The sequence below is a fragment of the Haplochromis burtoni genome, unplaced genomic scaffold (genome assembly GCF_018398535.1).
Source record: "Haplochromis burtoni strain Fernald_Lab_line unplaced genomic scaffold, NCSU_Asbu1 Contig_68, whole genome shotgun sequence".
Classification (NCBI taxonomy): domain Eukaryota; kingdom Metazoa; phylum Chordata; class Actinopteri; order Cichliformes; family Cichlidae; genus Haplochromis; species Haplochromis burtoni.
In genome coordinates, this window is record NW_024582429.1 from 990,053 (window position 1) to 1,001,032 (window position 10,980).

General features: G+C 40.2%; 1 long non-coding RNA gene across 3 annotated transcripts; it reads left to right on the forward strand.

Moving 5' to 3' along the window:
* Positions 1 to 6,580: 6,580 nt before the first annotated feature.
* LOC102310630 lies at positions 6,581 to 7,820 on the forward strand. 3 transcript variants are annotated; one of them, XR_001336372.2, is made up of 4 exons: positions 6,624 to 6,675; positions 6,853 to 6,898; positions 7,090 to 7,179; positions 7,417 to 7,820. It is a non-coding gene; the product is annotated as an uncharacterized LOC102310630 (long non-coding RNA). The 3 variants fall into 3 exon arrangements; XR_001336371.2 differs by lacking the exon at positions 6,853 to 6,898 and having other exon boundaries at positions 6,581 to 6,675; XR_315938.3 differs by lacking the exon at positions 6,624 to 6,675 and having other exon boundaries at positions 6,684 to 6,898.
* Positions 7,821 to 10,980: the final 3,160 nt, after the last annotated feature.

The window sequence follows — 10,980 nt, forward strand, 5'->3', positions numbered from 1 at the left end:
TTCTTCTGTTATTTCTGTTATTTCCTTCCCTTTAACGTTGTACTTAAACGAGTCTTTGCTATGTTTTAAAACTTTGGAGTCTTCTTAATTTCCTGATTTATTTTACAGATTTTCCAACTTTAGGACCTTGGGCATGATTATATACTTTATAGAAGATGGTTTTCTCAGCTCTTATGGGATCAGAAAATACTTACTCTCACATATGCGTCTTTTTTCCCTTAAAAACTCCCACTGTTACCGCCTATTTCTATTGTATCTACTAGAAAGTTATTTTAAGGACTGAAACTTTTCCCCTGAATTCAGAAAAAAACAACTTATCAGTTCAGAAAATTGAGAAATTATATCAGGACCTGCTACAATATATATTTTTACTGACGTCTACAAGTTTAACAGTCTCATTGGATCTCGGGGGATTTTTAGCCCACAAAGAGATTTCATAACATAAACAGTTCAGGATGAAATCAGGCACCGATCTGCTCCAGCTCTCCTGCAGACAATCAGTCGTGATGTTTCCTGCCTCGCGGTTTAAAAGTGAGTTTGAGCAGCAGATTGTACACATTAAATGTGCAGAGTACAAAATGACCTCACTGCTCTCTTCACGTTCAGGCCTGTAATCCCTCTGTATGTCCCAGGAAACAGGCTTAACCCCTGAACCTGCCTGAGCACTCAGCTCCTCTTGAAGCTTGCTGGAGGGGCAACTCCACCGAGAAACAATCTCTAACCTTTGTAAAACTTTACACTGCCTTTTTGTGTTTGAAATTTTATATACAAATAAAAACCATCATTCCAAACTGTTCCTTTTGTTTTTTAGAAACACGAGGACTTTTAAAGACTAAAGAAAGTTTAATCGAAACTCTTAAAACGGCAGCAAGTCAGAGGAAGAGTGATGTTTCTGTCCTGGGGATGTTTGTGTTGTCGTTCTCTCAGAGAACGATTAGCTCAGAGGATGTAATAGGTTTGTCTGTGTGTACAGCAGCCTCTCGGGTGGAGTTTCTCCTGCTCATATCTTGGGGATAGATCTTCCCCCAGCGTCGCCAGACTCTGGTGCCAGGGAGTCCGGCAGCGTCTGCGGGACCTGGAGGCAGACAGACAGCTGGGACACATGGGAAAGGATTGTGTTGACAAATTGTGCACTTTACTTCGGCCGTGTGCGTCTGCGAGCCGAGGATGTTAAGAGTTTTTATATTCTTCCTGTGTCTCTCAGGCACGAAGCACCGACAGGTTGTTTGCTCGTTTTTCACAGCGAGCCTCTGATTCTCCCTGCGGGGGATCCTCCCCCTCCATCTCACACATCCTGACCTCACCTCTGCTCTCCCTGCGTCAACCATCCCCCAAAACAAATGAGTGACCTTAAGACATGACCTTACCAAAAAACAAAAAAACCCTTCTGGTATTTTCTTTCTAAAAGCTTGTACGTTTTTCTTGGGTGTGGATAACAACGTAAGAATGATAAATGTGGAGTAAAAGGCCAATAGATTACTCATACAGACAAATGCAGATAGTGTTTATTTCCTGCTTTACTCTTCCTTTCTTTGTTTGAGCAGTGGAAAAAGAATAGAGAATAAAACTGTAGAGCATCATTTTGTTCTCAGTTTGTTTGTCCACCCTTTAAAAACCTAACATTGCATTTATTATCATTTTATATTGTTCTGATAGCAGAAACATAGACTGTAAATAAAGGATGGACATAGGCTCTTTTCAAGCCTCAACACACAGCAATCTCATAATGTTCAGAGGAGATGGTGCACCAATAACTTATATGATAACTTATTTAGCTTAATATATATGTGCACGTACTGAAAATGACAGCCTCCACACAGCATTTGATCTCTTATTAGACTCAACTGGCTTCTCTAAAAGTAAAAGAACCCACCCACCACTTTAATTTGAAATCAGGGGTCTCAAATTCAAATGAGCCACAGGCCACTGCTGTCACCGTCATCTCATTGGACTGCCACTGTAGTGTTCACATAGTAGAAATAATTATATTTGTTATTATTATATTTACATGCTTCCTGTTTCTGCTCAGTGACAACTTGTACTTTTCAACTCTCCTTTTTCTCCCTCACAGACACATAACAGGTATGGCCATCCATTCTCCCTCATCACTGCCCATGAGGCTTGATTCTTAAAGGGCCCGTAACCCCTGCTCTAGATCTTGTTCTGACATTTGGCATAGAAACTGAACATTTAGCAGTATTTCTATTCTGTTCTATTCTTTTCTGAATGCCCTCTTTTGTCTGATCATTTCCTAATAACTTTTGCATTTACAATACTGGATTACACAGCAGTGGGCAGCTCCTCTGAAAAAGAGAGCTTCCATTCAGAAGTACTGAACTCCCTCCTTTAACTCCAAATGTGCAAAATAAAGCAGACATGCATTAGCTAAAGTACGGAGCCCCGCAGGGGACATGGGAGAAAAAAAAATTAAGACGGACTTTTGCGAGATCTCGCAAAAGTCCGTCTTAATAATTTTTTTTCTCCCATGTCCCTGGGGCTCCGTACTAAAGAGGAAGTGGCGTAACACCAATTTAGAAGATCATCACCTCTGTAAAGGTAGAACATCTTACTATTCATCGCTGACTGAAGGAAGAAAGAACAACTCTAGGTTTGTCTTCTTTGTATCATTGTAGGGTCTTTACCTCAGACATAAAGCACCTCGGGGCAACTGTTGTTGTAATTTACTGCTACATAGATAAAACTGAATTGAAACTGAATTGCACTGAGCTTATGTGCGACATGCATGCATGCTGTAAATCCCTCCTAGTTAATGTTAACATACAAATAATGTGATCTCCATTCATGAAAAGAAGAAAAAAACGGTGCTTCTAATAATAATTTCTAAATAAATAAATATGAATATTTACATGTGAGGTTCAAGGTTCTTTATTATTTGTCACATGCATAGTTATACAAGTATAACACACAGTGAAATGTAGCCTGACACGCTCCTCGACATGTGCAAAAATTGGGGGGGGTGTAGAGGAAGAACATTATATATATATATATAGTATATACACTGGGTGAATGTGCAGTAGTAGCAGCAAGCAGGTGAATTCTGTACATTAATATGAATAGACATCTGACTATTTTACAGGATAGACAATATAAACATATTTAAAATTAAAGGAATTGAAATGTACATTGTGCCTTGGTTTAGTGTCTGGAAGAGTCCTGTCTCAGTCAATTATAGATGATGTGAGAGGGCGGGTGTGTGTGTTTAGGGCACGGATGGCTTGGGGATAGAAGCTCCTCTTGAGTCTCTCTGTCCTTGCCCGGAAGATGCGGAACCTTCTACCAGATTGCAGAAGTTGGAACAGTTTGTTGCCAGGATGGGACGGGTCCTTCAGTATCTGCGCTGCTCTAGTCCGGCATCTCCTGGTGTAGGTGTCCTGAAGCGGGGGGAGAGCAATCCTGCAGCAGCGTTCTGCTGTACGGATCACTCTCTGGAGAGCTTTTTGGTCCTTCACACAGCTGTTCCCAAACCACGATGTCATGTTCTGTGTGAGGATGCTCTCCACAGCGCCTGTATAGAAAATCCTGAGGATCTTTGGAGAGACCCTGAACTTCCTCAGTTGTCGTAGGTGATACAGGCGCTGCCTAGCCTTTTTGGTCTGGACCTGAATGTGGGCAGCCCATGTCAGGTCTGAGGAGATGTGGACACCAAGATACTTGAAGGACTGCACCCTCTCCACTGGAGCTCCATTGATGATAATGGGCTTGTAGTCTCTGTGCTGATCCTTCTGAAGTCCACCACCAGCTCCTTGGTCTTGCCGACGTTCAGCTGGAGGTGATTGTCCTGGCACCACGATGCCAGATTCTTCACTTCATCCATGTAGGCCGTCTCATCGTTGTTGGAGATGGCACCCAACACCACTGTGTCGTCAGCAAACTTCACAATGGTGTTGGAGTTTAAATCTGTGTCATATTCGCCACATCAGGCAGTTTTTTGTAATTAAAAAAAATAACCTCATCATTTTGTACAACTTAAAAATGTATTGTGTGATTTATTTAAGTTACACTGATAAAGTCTCAAAAACTCACTGAAGTCACGTAACACATGACACACTTGGCTTTAAATGGTTAAAATCTCAAGAGAATAAAACTGAGTGGAGAAAGGGTTACACAGTTACAGTTACACAACAGTTCAAATCCACCGTTCAATCCTTGGAATTAGAATTTTCCTTTAGTGGGCCATGAGGGAATATTTTGTTCAGGCTGAACTGGCCTGCAGGGGCAGAAAACACACAGAGGAAGGAGGTGATGAAGATGGTGAGTCCTTCGTCTTCTCCCTGTAACAGCAGGGGTTTTCCATGAAGTCTTACACAACCGAGATGCTGCTCAGAGAACGATCGGGGCTACGTAACAATTCTTTCCTTTAACCATTTCATCATTTATGTATTTATGCAAATTAAAAATATCTTTTCTTCATTGTAATTTTTTTAAATAAGAGTTTAAGTGATGCCAAGACTGAGAAAAAAAGGTTAAATAAAAACAACTGATGTAAATACTAAAATAATACTTGGCTTTTAATAACCTAGAAATCACGAATCCCTGGTAAGCTCATAACTACAGTCAAAATAGCTGAGCACAGAAACAAAAGCAAATAAAATCAGCTGTTTTGAAGCCCAACAAAGGTGAAGTACCTGATATTTAAACACTCGCTCACTATTTGTCTATCTGGGGTTTATTCTACAGCATGGTTGTTATCTACACATACACACGACGGGTCACTACTAATGAGAAACTCTTCTTTGTAAGTGATCAAACGTATACATTCAGTAGGGGATTAGAGTAATTATTCACCCCACTCTAAATTTTCACGATTTCTTTCTCATTATATCTTCCTCCTCTTCATACACCTCCTCCACAACTGCTCTCTCCTCCCTCATTTCCACACTCATCCTCTTCCTCCTTACCTCAGTCACCATCTGCTGGAATTAAGTCACAAAGGCATAAGCATGCTTATCTATTCCTAATATTGCCAGAATTACTTACTGTCAGCAGATAAGACATGCGACCCTCCCATCTACAGACAGCTGGCAACAAGCGGCTAAACAACAACAACAGCTGGTTATAAACTAACATTGTGCCAGCTAATATTAGGCACGAGTGTTCTAAAATCATATTCTCCCTCTGATAAACAGTTTGATTACATTCTCACATCTTATTTATCCAAGTCCAACAATGTTAGATCCATTTTCTATGTTAGATCAGTTTCTCTAACACAGCTGCAGAAACAGCAGTGCTTACCAACAGAAATTCAGGATATCCCCAACAATACACATCAGTATAGCGTTCATGAGTGAACCTCACTGAGTCATCGATTCGTATCGGACAAGATGTGACCACGTGGCATATTGACAGCTGAGGTAAACAGCAGAGGGACGGTCTGCACTCACTATAGATCAGGGTGGGCAACTCCAGGCCTCGAGGGCCGCTGTCCTGCAGGTTTTAGATCGCACCTTGGGTCAACACACCTGAACAGAGATGGGCAGTAACACGTTACTTGTAACGCGTTACTGTAATCTGATTACTTTTTTCAAGTAACGAGTAAAGTAAGGGATTACTATTGCAAAAACGGTAATTAGATTACCGTTACTTTCCCGTAGGAACGCTGCGTTACTGCGTTACTAAAACCGTGATTTTTTTGCGAGAATGTCTCATGACAGTGACGTAAGCGAGTGCGACCGTTAGACAACAGCTGTGTGCAGATCAACAATGGATCACATATCGAGTGCAGAGAGAGTATGAGCGTGCAGCGTTTAAAGCGTGGAAGTACTGACCTTACTTTGAGTTTGATTCCATAAAAAGTGACAAAAACATTAGTGTCCGCTGTGCGTGGGAAGAAAACTTCTTTTTACAGCGAAAAAAACCCCTAAACTTCCAACAAGCACCGAGTAGCTACGACGTAATGGGAAACTCACAGAGAAACTCGCGGATTCTTCCACTGACCGCGGCACACCTGCACCAGGGTAAACCTCCGCCTACCCCACTCCTGCTTTACAGGTGAAAATAGAGCAACAGGACCGCTGAGTCTTTGACTTTATTTATTTTCTGCTGTGTTTTACTTGCATCTATTTGAAAGACTGAGTGTAAACACAAAAAATATTTTATTTTATGTGCTGGAATGTGCAGAAAATAGGTTTAAATGTTAAACTAATTTCTTCCAGTCAGAGAATGTTGCATATAATTAAATTTTTGCTTGATGCATAAAGTTAAAAGATTAAAACTGATAAAACAAGTTTTAAAAAGAGACTTTTCCATTTGATTACATTTTGTATGATGGATTATGCAGAAAAAGTAGAATTGGGCTGAAAGATCTATCGCTTTATCACCTATTCAGGTTGTAAATCGTGTTTTTAAAAAGTAACTAAGTAACTAAGTAATTAATTACTTTTGAAAATAAGTAATCAGTAAAGTAATGGGATTACTTTTTGGGGAAGTAATCAGTAATTAGTTACTGATTACTTTTTTCAAGTAACTTGACCAACACTGCACCTGAATCACATGATTAGTTCGTTACCAGGCCTCTGGAGAACTTCAGGACATGTTGAGGAGCTAATTTAGCCATTTAAATCAGCTGTGTTGGTTCAAGGACACATCTAAAACCTGCAGGGACACCGGCCCTCGAGGCCTGGAGTTGCCCACCCCTGCTATAGATGAACAACAGTGGTGAGATTTTGCACACTGTACCTTTAAGTATTACAAAATTATCTTTGGAATTTGTTATGAGAATGATTTGGCCAATCCTGCAAACTAAAGCTGGAAATCTGAATCTCACTGGTCTTAAGTTACTCTGAATGTGTAAATTTGTGCCTGCATACAAAGACTGTTTGTATGTCAAACCAGAAATTTAAATGAACCAGGAAGGAAACTTGAGCTCGAGTCAGCCCAGGTGAGAGCGACACTGACTGTGTTCAAAACTTGTTTGGTTTGACATTGTAACCTGCTATAGACAATACTGCTAAAGCTAATCTCATGAAGCTAATTTAAGTCAGAAAAAAGACACAGGCATGAGCTTATATCCTGATACATCCCATCAAAGTCTCAGCCGTTTAACAACAGGTGCTTCTCCTTTTCATTCAGGATCACACTCCACTTTAAAGACCAAGTCTGCATTATTCATTATGCAGTATTGGCTGGACGAGCCTCGGGCCACACCTCTGGCATGTTAGAGTACGTATAAATAATGCAGATTATAATTATAAATAAAACACGTCCAATAACACACTGTACTCTTGCTCTCTGCATATTCCAAGTTCCAAATTAAGTCGAGGTGTTTCAGAGGTATTAAACTGAGGAGATGGGCATACACAGAGCAAAAGATCCAGCATGCCAGGTCGCATTTTAGCAGGTAGCACTGAGTCTCTCCCTGTAATAAAATGCAATTTCCTTTTCTATTCGTGATTACAGAGTCTGATGAGACATACACTCGAGAGGCGCTCATCCCAAACATGCAGGAGAAGCGTGGCTTGGCTTAGGATCTCGCAGATCTGATAAAGACCCAACAAGTGAGCCCTTTCCTTCCTGAGTGGAGAACTGTTTGTGTTACAACGTTCTGCGTCTCTTCTTCTGGGTGTGGGAACCTGCCCCTCCCAGAGTCCATGGTTTCCTCTCACCAAGGACCCGCCACCAGCTATCCTATGTTTCACTCAGCCCTAAATGTGACTGAAGAGAGCTGCAAATGCTAAAAATCTGCTCAAGTGAAGTTCTTATCTGCATGTACGATAAACCGTCTCAAAGTCATATAGAGGGTTTGTAATAATATAAGCGTATACAACACATATATATATATAAATAAAGAATGTATCTACAACTTTAATTTCTTTTTATCCTCTGCATACAGTTGCAATGCAGATGTACAATGGTATATTAGCCAAGAATTTTAAAAATAATGGTGTTGCTGATATACCTTTAAAAAGTCACATTGACTTTTTAAAAAAGAAAATAGATATAAGGAAAGAAGAAATCTTTACGTACAATTATTTAAGACTTTAAAACTGGCTTTTCTGACTTCATATAAGTTAAGAGTTAACGAAACGTATTCATACAGCAGCTTGATGCACAAAGACAGTTCAGAGTACTTTGTGTATTTAGCTTAAATTATTATTTTAAAAAAGAAGATATAAATTAGCAGGTCAGGCACCGTAATCATGACAACTTGTTACTATGAAATGTAGCAGTTTTATTCATCTTAGCTATGTTTAGCATGCTAAAACATCACTGACATAACACAGAAACTCAGAGGAGGATTATATTGTTTAAGCACGTGCCTTCCTCAAAAACCTAAAGCATCAAAAGCTCACGAAGCTCAACATTTATACCTTTACATTTGAATAAGCTTCAGATGCTTATTCTGTCCAAGAGGGTCCTGGGCAAAGTGAACAGAATATAATTGACTCTGTCAAATCTTTGTCTCGGTCTAAATGTGTGGTCTGGAGTTTAAATCAGCTGGAAGCTGTAAAACTGACTTCTCGCCATTGTCTCGTGTACGTCATCAGAGCAGCTTGTGTGTTCTCCCCGTGGGGAAACTCAGAGGAATGTCCACAGCTGATAAAACCCAAAAAAGCTCACCCAGACCTCATCAAAACACACCTCCCGGCATTCCCAGTGATTGTTTGAGTGTTTACACTCAGTTAGGGGGAGAAAGGGGGGCTTATGGTCAAGTCTGGCTCGCCTGGTGATTGGCATTCAGGGTGGCCCAACAGTGGGACATCAGTTCATTGTTCAAAATGTTCCATAAGTTTAGACATGTAAAGCCATAGTAGACTCAAATGCTATGAATTAAAGGCTGAGTGCATAGGATTTAGGGATCTGTTGGCAGAAATGGAACAGAATTCTTTTTCATGATATTATTAGAGCCTTTTCTATCTAACAGACCTCCTTCTAAAATCAATGCTGCATTCCTTTTGTATTTGGCACTCGCTAAATAAGCCACACACAGCACTGATCAGGCTCTCCAGACACTGCTTTTGAGGTTTCTAACATGACATTGTGTGCACATTGTGTGGAAGTTGTCTACCATATTGGATGTGATACAACCATCATTTGCAATAGAGACATGTATTTCCTGACTGGTTGGTCAGTGCAGGTTTCTGACAGTAGCTCTGTGAAATCAGTCACAGTGTGCTGAACCCAAAAAACTCTCCTGATTGCTTTGGTTGCTAGCAGATCGACTGCAAACACTTGCTAACCAGCCAGGTGGAGAAATAGCGAGGATTTAAAATAAAAGTTGTGCCTCAGTGCTGTAGCTAACAACTCAACTACGCTCTGATGGGAGAGTAGTTCCATCTTCCCTGCAAATTACAGACAACTGAGGGGATCTAGTAGAGACCAAAGCAAATGCAAGGACGTTTTCAGTGAGCATCACAGACCTGTCAGATGGTTGCTGACTGCAGATTTTATTTACTTGGTCGTGCAACTAGTGATGGCTGAATGGCTGTACCTGCTAGAGAGCAAACGTTGCCCGTTTTAACTACTACTGTTACTGGAATGAGGTCAACTCACGTCCGATGTCACTCCTAGCTCCAACCTCTGTTTCACAAGGTAAAAGGAACGTGGAATAATTGTGCATGTTGTAAAAAGTACATTTAAACATCCACGTGATCGGACTTGGGAGTGGCAGAGCCAAAACTGCAATAGTTGGCATGATGGAAATGAAAGCATCCTGGAATTCCACACACTGCACTTCTGAACTGGTTTTATACTTAAGAGACAATAAGAGATTATTAGGAGTCGATACCTATAGTGTTACTTTAGTTGATTGTTAAGCCTCAGATTTCACCCTTTGGTATCAATACTGTGACATTGGGTAGCTTTTTCCTGCACAACTGGACCAGATCGTGCTTTAATTATTTTCCAAGGTAACGCTGTGTTGTGCTGTTCCATTCAGTTTGTAATAGAAGTTGAAATGGCCTTGTGGTCTTTGACTCTTTGAATACTTCAGTGCATTAGCCTGACATTTGTTATTAACACAAAATACTATTGTGATGGCGAGCCAAACATGGTAAGATCAGCACCTCACCGCTAGTTGCTTCACTTCACTTTGCAGTCCCAACTTTAAATATATTTTACTAATTGTCCAGTATATAGTTTCTTTATTAAATTAGTTTTTTCCATAACACCTTAAAATGTTTATATGGAGTGCACACAGATCAACAATGCAAAGTCAAACTTTTGTTTGGGGGGGTTGGCTTCTCCTTCCTGGTTGGCAAAAACTGAACCAAATGCTTCATTGCCTGGGGGTGTTTTATGGTTTAGCTAAGCTCGTATTTAAGTTCCCTCATGCGTCATCTCAGCAGGTTAGTTTGCCTTATGTTTGTTTGAGTTTAGTTTATTGAGTTGACCTCTTTTATTGTTCTGCCTGTCTTTGTTTTTGGCTTTGTTAATTATTTTTCATATTTTGGGGTCAATAAATGAAATTGAATTAAACCCCTGTGTCCTTACTGCTTGGTCCCTGCAGCTGAGGCTGATGGGATGCATGTCTCGATGGTTTCACAGGTTGGTTCAGCATTAAAAAAAATAAAAATAAAAATAAAAACATCTGCTATAATGGCAATGTCAAACAAAAAATCAGCGAATCAGAGTTACCCTGGCCTGCAACAAATTTTAATCCAACCAACACAACAGAAACACATTTGTCAACCACATGATGATACCAACTGGCAGCTTGATACAAACTCTGACATACAAAACTCAAAATCACAAAGTGAAATCTAACAAAACTAAAGAGTAACAGAGTTGATTAGTGTGCAGGGTGAGGTCTAAATTCAGTTAGAAAAGCACATAGAACTTCATGCTCGAACTACGGCTTGCTGGAAACAGATGTGAGTCTGCGTGTGATACTTTTATCAGACATCAGAGTAAATATAATCCAAAAAACTGAACATGAACAGCACTCCGCAATCAACATGTTTTCAAGCTTAAAGTCAAAGTAAAACATGTAGGTTGCATATTGCATGTTGTTGCATAGATTGC